This window comes from Protopterus annectens, chromosome 16.part0 (genome assembly GCF_019279795.1).
Source record: "Protopterus annectens isolate FY-2018-M chromosome 16.part0, PAN1.0, whole genome shotgun sequence".
Lineage (NCBI taxonomy): Eukaryota > Metazoa > Chordata > Ceratodontiformes > Protopteridae > Protopterus > Protopterus annectens.
The window spans coordinates 85,762,943-85,775,181 of record NC_056750.1 but is presented as its reverse complement, the minus strand read 5'-3'; positions in this window follow the sequence as shown (position 1 = coordinate 85,775,181).

Below are 12,239 nucleotides of genomic sequence, written 5' to 3'. Positions count from 1 at the left end.
TGTTTGCCTGTACTTCTGAGAAGTAGATGCCGAATAACAGGGGGCCAAGGACTGAGCCCTGTGGGACACCACTTGTGACCGGCTTGGAGTCTGACATGGTGCCAGCAACTCTGACCCTGTGGGTTCTGTCCTTTAGCCAGTTTGCAACCCATCTTGTGACATATGGGTTTACATTTAAGCTGGTAAGTTTCTCTATAATACCTGAGTGGGGTATTGTGTCAAAAGCTTTTGCAAGGTCAAGGCAGGCTGTATGGACTGCCTTTCCCTCATCAATGGCCTTGGTGACTGTTTTGAAGAAGTCGACCAAGTTCAAAAGGCATGATCTGCCCTTGACAAAGCCAAACTGGGTCGGGTCCAATGTCTGCAAGTCCCCTATGTCTTTGTTTATGAGTTCCATTATGATCCTCTCCATAGCTTTGCAGACCAGGCTTGTTAAGCTTATGGGGCAGTAATTACCAGGGTCCGTAGAGGCACCGCCTTTGTGGAGTGGGACCACAGTTGCCGTACGCCACTCCTTGGGCACATATCCTGTGGTAAGGCTAAGATTAAACAGCTGCCTTATGTGCGGGTTTAGTTCCTCATTGAGTTTGTGTAGCACACAGCCGGGGACACCATCCGGTCCCATTGATGCTGTGTTTTTAGCTTTAGAGAGAGCAGCTTTTACCTGCGCATTTGAGATGTCTGGGAGGCTACACTCTGCTGGGATAGTTATCTCTCCTTTTGGGGGAGGGGGGTGAAGTTTGCACTGAACCTGTCCGCCAGTATGTTGGCAATGTCTGTGGGTTCAGTGATTTTTGTATCATTTTGGACTAATTCTGAGCATATCTGGGAGATTCCACCCAGGTTTCTAACATAGCTGAAGAAGGCCTTATGATTGTCTTTTGAATCTATGGCAATTTTTCTCTCAAAGTTGGCCTTGTATGATTTTATGAGTGCTCGTATTTTTTTACTAATAATGATCAAGGGTGTCTTCTCTTTTATGGATTTTGCTCTATCATGTAACAGCTTTCTCCTCTTATTGTAAAGTTTGTTTATGGCTGGGGTCCACCAGACTGGACGTTTGCCCTTGGTGGAAAGAGTCTTGGTATTCTCACTCCAACAGTCTAATCAATAAAAAAGGGTCCGTTGCCATGAATATGAACTTGCCTTTTGCCTCCATTACTGGCTTGGTGGAGATGGGCATCTTGAGGCAATGTAGAAATTGTCTCATGTTTACTGATGACCAGTTCATTCTCAAACAAATTGATATGGTATATGAGAGATGTATTTACACAATGTCACTGGAGGTAAACCTCTCACATAAAAGTTCTCCAAATGTCAATAAGGTTGTCAGTAGTACATATGCTGCACCCACCATGCACAATTCAAAGCAGACATATAGATGCACATATACTGATGCACTTATATGTAACCTTCCTAAACCACAAAGACCACCTAGACAAAGTCCACATAGGAAATACCCTCAGCAGCCCCAAATGCACTTTTTCCAAACAACACCCACATCAATACATAGAGCTACATCTCATGGAGACTCTACCTCTAAGCCCATGAGGCAAAGTCACCACACAATCCAACATTCTAGTCAATGGAGACTCCACTGTAAGAAATACTGATGTCTCTCTCACCAGGCTGAGTAAGGAGAAAGTTACGGTCAGTTGCTTATCAGGGGCTAGGATCCACCACATTACGCATGCACTCAGGTCACTGGATCACAGTTACCAATATGACTCAGTCATAGTCCATGTGGGAGCAAATGATGTGAGATGTAGCTCCCTAGATTATATAAAGAGAGACATCATGGAGCTCTTGGAATATGTGTCTCAGGTTGGTATGAGCCTAGCATTGTGCAACATTTTACATTCTCCGAGGATGATGCCACGGTATGAACAAAAGATGATTGACTTTAATCAAAAGCAACAAGTTAGTTTTACTTTCCAAGGGTGTGTTTAATGAATGTCCTTTGGTAATGTAATTCCAGTATTTCTGCTGAGGTCTAGCTTTATAGCTTATTAGAATGTTATATAACCTTGAAGTTGCATTTTCCATATTATGATTATTAAAAATAATTTCATTTAGATATTTTGTAAATTTGGGTTCATTCTTAAAGGGCAGCCGCGGTGGTGCAGTGGTTAGCATTGCCGCCTCACAGCAAGAGGTTCTCTAATTCGAACCTCAGCTGTAGCATGTAGCTCGGAGGGATTGGGATTTCTTTAGGTGTAGCATGTCCAACAGCTCTGGGTTTGTCATAGCTTTATATGATAAGCAGAGAGCACCTCGGAGTAGGTGATATGCTATGGAGTAAAGCTGGAGCTTTTTGAGGTGGTCAGTGTAGGGCATTTGTTTGAGGCCAGTAATCCTCTTTGTGAGGTACTTCTGTGGCCTTTCCAGCTGCTGCAGATGTCTTGTGAGGTACATTCCAAAAGAGACGTTGTACTCTATAATGGGTCTAATGAGTGTCGAGTAGAGGGGAACAATAACCTCTTTTTTCCTGGATGAGAACCCTTTTACGATGAGGTGTGCCACGTAGACAGACTTCCTGACTGCTGTGGTGATATGACTATCAAAGGAGAGACTACTGTCCACCTGGGTCCCAAGGTCTCTTATCACACATTCTGTGTTAAGTAGATTGCTGCCTATGTGGTAGTTCATGGGTACAGAGATTTTACCAAAGGGGATGACACTGCACTTTTAGGCATTGAGCTTGAGGCCATGGCTCTGACACCAGGCATCTGTCTCAGCGGGGCCCTTCTGTAGGATGTCCACATCATTTAGGGACTTGACTATGGCTCCTAGTTTGCAGTCATCTGTGAACTTCGTTAGCCAGAGGCCTTCTGTGTTAGCCTGTACTTCAGAGAAGTAGATACCAAACAGGAGAAGTCCCAGGATGGAACCCTGTGGTACTCCACTTGTCACTGCTTTGAGGTCAGATTTGGAGTCTGCAACTTTTACCGTGTGGGTTCTGTCAGTTAGCCAGTTGGCAACCCATCTTGTGACGTAGGGATTTATACCTAGTTTAGTGAGTTTAGCTATAATTCCAGAATGAGGGATGGTGTTGAAAACCTTGGCAAGGTCAAGACAGGCTGTGTGAACCACCTTACCCTCATCTATGGCCTTGGTGACTGTCTCAAAGAAGTCAGTCAGGTTCAGGAGGCATGATCTGCCTTTCACAAACCTGAACTGGGTGGAATCCAGACTTTGGAAGTTACAAATGTCTTTGTTTATGAGTTCCATGATCATATGTTCTATAGCCTTGAAGACCAGGCTCGTCAGGCTAATAGGTCGATAGTTCCCAGGATCAGTGGTGGCTCCCCCTTTGTGGAGTAGGATAACTGTTGCTGTGCGCCATTCATTGGGCACAAAGCCTGATGCAAGGCTATTATTGAACATGGTGCTTAAGTGTGGAGCCAGTTCATTCTAAAGTTTGTGTAAAACGCAGCCTGGGATGTTGTCCGGTCCCATGGATGCTGTGTTTTTTGCTTTAGAGAGTGCAGCTTTTACCTGCATAGCTGTGATGACAGGGACTCTGCATTCTTTCTGTATAGATATGGGCCCTTTATGGGGTGGGGGGGGGTAAAGTTATCACTGAACCTATCTGCCAGGATGTTGGCAGTATTAGTTGGTTCTGTAATTTTCGTGCCTTTGTGCTGTAACAGAGCAGATCTGGATGTTGCCATCGAGATTCTTGACATAGCTAGTCCTCTTGTGTTTGCCTGTACTTCTGAGATGTATATGCTGAACAGTAGGGTTCCCAGGACCGAGCCTTGTGGGACATCACTTGCGACTGGTTTAGAGTCGGACCTGGAGCCCACTATTCTTACCGTGTGAGTTCTGTCTGTAAGCCAGTTGGCAACCCAACTCATGACGTAGGGATTTATGTTCAGGTTGGTGAGTTTTTCTATAATTCCTGAGTGAGGAATGGTGTCAAAAGCCTTAGTGAGGTCAAGGTAGGCTGTGTGAACTGCCTTCCCCTCATCTATGGCCTTGGTGACTGTCTTGAAGAAGTCAACCAGGTTTAGTAGGCATGATCTGCCCTTAACAAAACTGAACTGGGTCGGGTCAAGTGTTTGGAGGTTCTCAATGTCGTTGCTAATGAGTTCATGATGATGCGATCCATAGCCTTACAGACCAGGCTAGTCAGGCTTATCGGGCGATAGTTACCAGGGTCAGTTGTGGGCCCTCCTTTGTGGAGTGGAATAACTGCTGCTGTGAGCCATTCTATGGGCACATAGCCTGTGGAGAGGCTGAGGTTGAACAGTGTGTTTAGGTGAGGGGTTAGTTTGTTCTGTAGTTCGTGCAAGACGCAGCCTGGGACACCATCTGGCCCCATTGACGCTGTGCTTTTGGCTTTTGAAAGGGCTGTTTTCACCTGTGCATTTGTGATTTCTGGAACATTACACTTTTCCGGTATTGTTGTGGGCCCTTTTGGGAATGAGAGGGGGGTGAAGTTTGTGCTGAATCTATCTGCCAGGATGTTGGCAATATCAGTGGGTTCAGTATATTTTGTGCTATTTTGCACTAGCTCAGAGCATATCTGCGAGTTGCCACTTATGATTCTTGACATAGCTAAAGAAGGCTTTGTGGCTATCTTTCAAATCCTTGGCTATTTTTCTTTTGAAGTTAGCCTTGGAGGATTTTATGAGGGACCTTAGTTTCTTACTGATACTGATTAGGGATGTCTTTCCCATTTGCTTTTTTTCTGAACTAGTTTCCTCCTTCTATAGTATAGCCTGTTTATGGCAGGGGTCCACCAGATTGGTTTCCTTCTCTTAGGGGCGTGAGTCTTGGTTTTGCTAGGGATTGTATGATCCATGCATCCTTGTAGGTGCTCATAGAGTGCATTTGTAAAGGTTCCTGCATCTTGGAAACTGTTATCCTTTAGCATGGGGGCTGTGAAACTTACCACCTTTGTCTTAAGTAAGGTGAAGTTTGCTTTAGAAAAGTTTTCACTGTGGTTTCCTTGGTTGGAGGTGGTGGTGTGCTGTGGACATCCAGAGTGATTAGTTTATGGTCTGATCTAACCAGTGACGGGCTGACCTCCGGTGTGGAACACCTGTCGCCAATGTTGGTGATGACCAGGTCCAATATGTTTTCACCTCTAGTAGGGGAGTTTACCAGCTGATCCAGGGCATTTGAGTTGATAAATTCCAGGAAGCACTGGTCCTGGGAGTTTGTACTTGAGTAGCTTTCCCAGTTAATGGTAGGGTAATTTAAATCACCCAATATCAGGGTGTTCGGTAAAACCTTCATTTTTTCCAGTGTCTCCAGAAAGGCAGTAGCCTTTATTTGTCCTCTGAGTTGTTTGTTTACTTTGATGAGAGTGCTTTTATCATGTTGGGTGCTGCACCTCCTAATTTTTGCCATGATTTTCTTCCTCCTGTTATACATCCAACTGATTTTTTTGATTCCATCAGGGGGGCTTGTTTTTTGAGTTAGTTCTGTACTTCTTCCTGGTGGATACAGCTGCCTCTATGCAGCTATTAACATGCTTGTACAGGGTTTCTGTGAACAGTTCTGCATAGGCAGAAATGTTCTTAGGATTTATAGGGGCTTGAAATTTTGTCTGGTTCTCACTTAATAGCAGGGCCTTAGAATAGTTCCTGAATATTCTCAGTTTAGCTGGGGATTCCAAGTTTTATCTTTACTTCAAAGGAGACCATTTTGTGGTCTGACCTTACCAGGGAAGGCATTACAGTAGGAGGGTGTGCAGTACTCTCCCATATTAGTGAGGACCAGATCCAGTATGGTTGCACCCCTTGTTGGTGTATTGACTATCTGGTCCAGGGAGTTTCTGTTTACAAAATCCAGGAATCTTTGTGCATGTACATTTGATGTCATGTAGGACTCCCAGTTAATAGTGAGGTAATTAAAGACACCCATGAATATGGTATTGGGTTGGATGGTTAGTGTTTCTAATAAGTTTAAATACATGGTATGGGATTCCTGGGTCTTAGAGGGGGACCTATAGCTTGCAAGGAAGTGGCATTGGATTTTACCTATGGTGACTTGAACATGGAGCAGGTCAAGTGCATTGTACTGTTTGACCAGCCTTGAAGTATATTTATTTTTGATGTAAAAGCGACACCTCCACCTTTAGTCCCTGTCTGTGAAGTAGCTGGTTTAAATGTGTGGAAGGCAATATAACCCTGCACTGTTGGTGTGCTGTCCACAGCTTTAAACCGGTTTACCTTTATAACAGCAAAACACAGTGGTGCAATTGCTCATATGAGCGAATCGTAACCACAAAAATCAAAACAGAGACAGTTTTCAATGTTCGAAAATCAGCAAATCGGAAAGCAGATTCGCTGATTTTCGAATATTAATGTCGAAAAGAAAATGTTATAAAGTATAAAGCAGGGGGGCAAGCCCTCCGGCACCCCCCCTACTTTAATATTCTATCTCTGCGATTGCACTACAGTGGGGAAAGGGACCATTTTCCAATCCCCACTATAGTGCAATCTGCCCCAAAATGCCAAATGTGCAATGAGCGAATGTCAACGTGCATTCGCTCATTGCTCATTCGATCCTTTTTCCGTTCAGCATTTGCAAACTTTGCAAACTGCCTTTCAGGCAATTGCTGTTCGTCTCTGTGCAATATGCACACATGAAGGTAAACCCTTTAAATCATGTCTCTGAGACCGCACAGACAACAGCATTCTCTAGGGTAAAGAGAGCTTCCAGGGAGTGGAGTTTTTTGTTTAGGCTCCTAGCACTGAACAGTAATACAGTTAGATTTTCTTGGTTTAGATTTGCTATGTCAGAAGTACTTTCAGTTTGGCAAAAAGGCACTATGGGGGAAGACAATGTTTTAGCCAACATTTGAAAGCCTAGAGGTGAGAGGTCCCCGGCAGAGCAGCGTGGTCTGTTGACCATCTCCTTCAATGCTGACACATATTGCACCCCCTTAGAATGACACCAGAAACTAAGCCAATTATTAAAGTAAATCATCCTTTTTTTTTACTCAAAAGTTTTTATTTTTTTTTTAAAAAAGTAAAAAATATCTTGAGAAAGATTTTTCAAAAAAATGCAAACAAAAAACTAAATACATTATTTACATTTGGCCTGAGATTATAATTATACAGAAACCTTTCTGATTCAAAAATATATAAACAGTAATCATATAATTTTTTAAGAAGAGTCAGAATTCATTTTTGAAGTCACAGTAAGGGATAAAATCTTCCTCCATGGATTGTTGCTCCATAGTTTTGGATAAATCCTCAGTTCTTTGATTTTGATTGCCACTATCACTGTTTCATTTAATCATTTTAAAAATTCTTCAAAGGTAGGAGCAGAGTTGGACTTTGTTTTCTGGAGATACATTTCCTAGCAACTGTTAGAATTGGCTATAGTAAATACATATTGCCTTTTTTTCATTTCTAAAGTTTCATTTACATTCAAAATGTAGTCCAAAAGTGAGGAGTGCACCAGGCTGCAAATAAATCTCACCAAATCTTCCACAGACTGTCCTTTATTAAGACAAACAGGTATAAAAATAGACAGGTAAGCGCTTTCGCGTTGGTGTAACGCTTCTTCAGACCTTTAAAGATGTATGAATAATGCATCCCTTTATATACCATAGTACATTGCACCTTAATTGATTAAAGACCACAAGGTGTAATTGATGTAGTTAATGATGCTTACAAATTCAAACAAGTCTGAGTATAAATGTCTTACTAAATTCTACAAAGCTTATGAAAGCACATATAGTAAACTTGTGAAAACACACATAAATAGACTCATGAGTTAAAAACACATATGTTAAAACATATATTAAAACATATATTAAAAACATGAATATTGAATACATAATATAAATGTGTAGAATTCAGTGGTTCAAGGGTCTACTGGCTAGAAAGGGTTTGAGGGATATCTTATCATTGAGCTCATAGAAATGGGCTTGTAGCCTAAGAATCCATTTGTTCTCTATCCCTTCTGTGTGGCTTTTAATGTTACCTAGCCTATTAGTTCTTGTTAAAGTCTCAAGGACCATGAATTTAAAACAATGTGAAGATCCTTTATCTAAAACATGTCGTGCTAGGGCATATGTTGTATTCTGTTTATCAATTGCATAGATGTGTTCTCTTATTCGCTCACGTAATGTCCTATTGGTTTTACCAACATAAAAAAGTGTACATTGTTGGCATTGAGCGAGGTATATAACATCTCTAGTTTTACAACATGCATATCCCTTGAACGAATATTCACGTCCTGTGTGTGGATGTATGAATTTATCAGTTGCAGCTATATATTTGCATTGCTTACAACTTAAACATGCAAAGGTTCCTGTCTTATGTGGAAAAGTATTGACCTTGTTAAGATTTTCATAACATAGTCTCCTATCTAGGGACTTCATGTTTCTATAAGATATTGTTGGTCTAGTATCAACTAAGTCTTTTATTTTCTCATCCATCAAGAGTAATTTCCAATTGTCTCCTATAACCTGCCTTACTTGGTTATTGATATTAGTATAAGGAATAATCAGTCTGTTTACTGCTGGGGATTGGTTTTGATGTTCAACCCATCATTATCATCTACTCTCCTTAAAACGGAGTGCCCTTACCTACTCTGTGAATATCCCCATGAATTAGTGCTTCATGTACTTCTGTCTCTTTATAGCCCCTTTCTAAAAATTCTTTTTAAGTATAGTCTTCTGTTTATTAAAGGTAGACTCTTGAGTGGTTAATCTAGAGGCCCGTAACATTTGATTCTTGGGAATGTTTTTGTGTATATGTTTGGGATGCATGCTGCTGCGGTGCAGTAAGTTGTTTTTCAACATGTCTTCCTAAATAACTCAGTGTCTATGCCATGGGTTCCTTAGTTAGCTTAACATCCAAAAATACAATCTCCAAAACAGAGTAACTGCATTCAAAATTCAGAAAATCAGTAGTGGCATTCAAGTATCTAACAAAGTCTGTTAGTAATGTAACTGATCCCCCCCATACAATACACACATCGTCAACAAATCTACTATAATGTTTTAAGTGTTGACAGTATAAAGCATGATTAAATACATAAGTGTCTTCCCATTGTGCCAACACCAAATTGGCATAGGTGTTGGCACAAGGGGTCCCCATGGCTACCCCTTGGTTTGCAAAAATACTTATTGTCATAGAGCAGAACATTGTTCTCAAGAACTAATTCTAGGAGGCTCATCCATTTCATAACATCTGTATTAGCTATGTCATGTGCCAAAAGGAACTGACGCACATATTCAATACCAACATCATTTGGTATTGATGTAAATAATGATGTCACATCAAGTGTTACAAGAATGTCATCACTTGAAAGCAACTGTAATCTGTTTAAGTCAGATAATTTCTCTAAAAACTGTTGCGTGTCCCTTAAAATATAATTAGTGTTGGTCACAATCGGTTTGAACATCTTGTCCAGATAGATGTGAGCCATCCTTTGCTAGATACAATGGGTCTCAAAGGGGGATTATCTCTGTTTTTATGCACTTTAGGGAGACCCCTAAAAGTGGGAACCAAAGGATTCTCTACCGTAAAATAAACATAGAGTTCCTTGTCTATAGTTTTACATAATAACATATCATATAGCGTACTATGTACTTCCCTAATTAAATTATTGAGTGCATTCCAGTCAAGGGGAGTGTATGTGTCTTTGTCCATCAACATTTCTTGCATTTTATTAGTGTATATGTTCTTATCCATAATGACAATGGCGCCTTTATCAGCCTTGCGTATAATGATGTCATTGTTACTCTGTAAACTAACAATAGCTTCCCTCTCATGCAACGTCAGATTGTGAAACTCCGGTTTCAATTTATTATTATTATACAAAGTAAATAAATCACTTTCGCATGCCTTCTCAAAGGCTTCCAAGAGGGGATGAGGCTGTGGTATAAAAACAGACGGTTTCTTAAAATTAAAATTATTGGATGCTGTAGAATCAACATTCAAATCATTATGTCCATACATTAACTTCAACCCTAAATTTCTGGTGAATAATTTAATGTATTGTATGGGGGGGATCAGTTACATTACTAACAGACTTTGTTAGATACTTGAATGCCACTACTGATTTTCTGAATTTTGAATGCAGTTACTCTGTTTTGGAGATTGTATTTTTGGATGTTAAGCTAACTAAGGGAACCCATGGCATAGACACTGAGTTATTTAGGAAGACATGTTGGAAAAACAACTTACTGCACCGCAGCAGCATGCATCCCAAACATATACACAAAAACATTCCCAAGAATCAAATGTTACGGGCCTCTAGATTAACCACTCAAGAGTCTACCTTTAATAAACAGAAGACTATACTTAAAAGAATTTTTTAGAAAGGGGCTATAAAGAGACAGAAGTACATGTAGCACTAATTCATGGGGATATTCACAGAGTAGGTAAGGGCACTCCGTTTTATGGAGAGTAGATGATAATGATGGGTTGAACATCAAAACCAATCCCCAGCAGTAAACAGACTGATTATTCCTTATACTAATATCAATAACCAAGTAAGGCAGGTTATAGGAGACAATTGGAAATTACTCTTGATGGATGAGAAAATAAAAGACTTAGTTGATACTAGACCAACAATATCTTATAGAAACATGAAGTCCCTAGATAGGAGACTATGTTATGAAAATCTTAACAAGGTCAATACTTTTCCACATAAGACAGGAACCTTTGCATGTTTAAGTTGTAAGCAATGCAAATATATAGCTGCAACTGATAAATTCATACATCCACACACAGGACGTGAATATTCGCTCAAGGGATATGCATGTTGTAAAACTAGAGATGTTATATACCTCGCTCAATGCCAACAATGTACACTTTATGTTGGTAAAACCAATAGGACATTACGTGAGCGAATAAGAGAACACATCTATGCAATTGATAAACAGAATACAACATATGCCCTAGCACGACATGTTTTAGATAAAGGATCTTCACATTGTTTTAAATTCATGGTCCTTGAGACTTTAACAAGAACTAATAGGCTAGGTAACATTAAAAGCCACACAGAAGGGATAGAGAACAAATGGATTCTTAGGCTACAAGCCCATTTTTATGGGCTCAATGATAAGATATCCCTCAAACCCTTTCTAGCCAGTAGACCCTTGAACCACTGAATTCTACACATTTATATTATGTATTCAATATTCATGTTTTTAATATATGTTTTAATACATGTTTTAACATATGTGTTTTTAACTCATGAGTCTATTTATGTGTGTTTTCACAAGTTTACTATATGTGCTTTCATAAGCTTTGTAGAATTTAGTAAGACATTTATACTCAGACTTGTTTGAATTTGTAAGCATCATTAACTACATCAATTACACCTTGTGGTCTTTAATCAATTAAGGTGCAATGTACTATGGTATATAAAGGGATGCATTATTCATACATCTTTAAAGGTCTGAAGAAGCGTTACACCAACGAAAGCTTACCTGTCTATTTTTATACCTGTTTGTCTTAATAAAGGACAGTCTGTGGAAGATTTGGTGAGATTTATTTGCAGCCTGGTGCACTCCTCACTTTTGGACTACATTTTGATATTTTTTCGTTTTGAGGGTGCTTTGCTTGTCAGGTAACTTTGTTTTTACCTACCTTTCATTTACATTCAACAATTTTATTTTATTTTATTTATTTTACATTTGTTGACCGGGCTAGTCTAACTGGATACATGTCCATTTTCAGTAGAGGCCCTGGGAGAAAAGCACCAGGCATGAACAGTGACAAAGTTTACAATATATAAAAAGACACGTAAAATTACAGTACAGAGGCAACATTGGTCAAAAGAAAAATTATACTAAACACAATATTAAGTTTGAGCAAGACCCAATTAGGAGAGAAGACCCTTTTATTTTATCCTCATACTGTGAAGGAACGTGTAGTGACTAGAATTAGAGGCAAAGGTTAGAGGAGTAGAGAAAGGGGTGAGCAGGAAGGGGAAAGAGATATCAGTCTGGGTTCGCACATGGACAAAGGCAGTGAGTTTTAAGATGTTCTTTAAGATGTTTTTTAAATAGAGAAGTAGAAGCAAGGGTTGATATTTCAGAAGGAAGCTGATTCCAGTTTTTACCTGCTGTGTTTGAGAAAAGTGATTCACCAGCTTTGTTGTTAGATTTAATCGAGGAAACTAGGAGCTTCTTAGCAGAGCGTAGTGTAGCCAGAGTTTTGTATGGTGTAATCATATTAGTGAGGATAGGGGTGTTGTTGGGGTGGTATAGGATCTTTTGAGTGATAAGTAATTGTTGACAAAGTATATGGTTC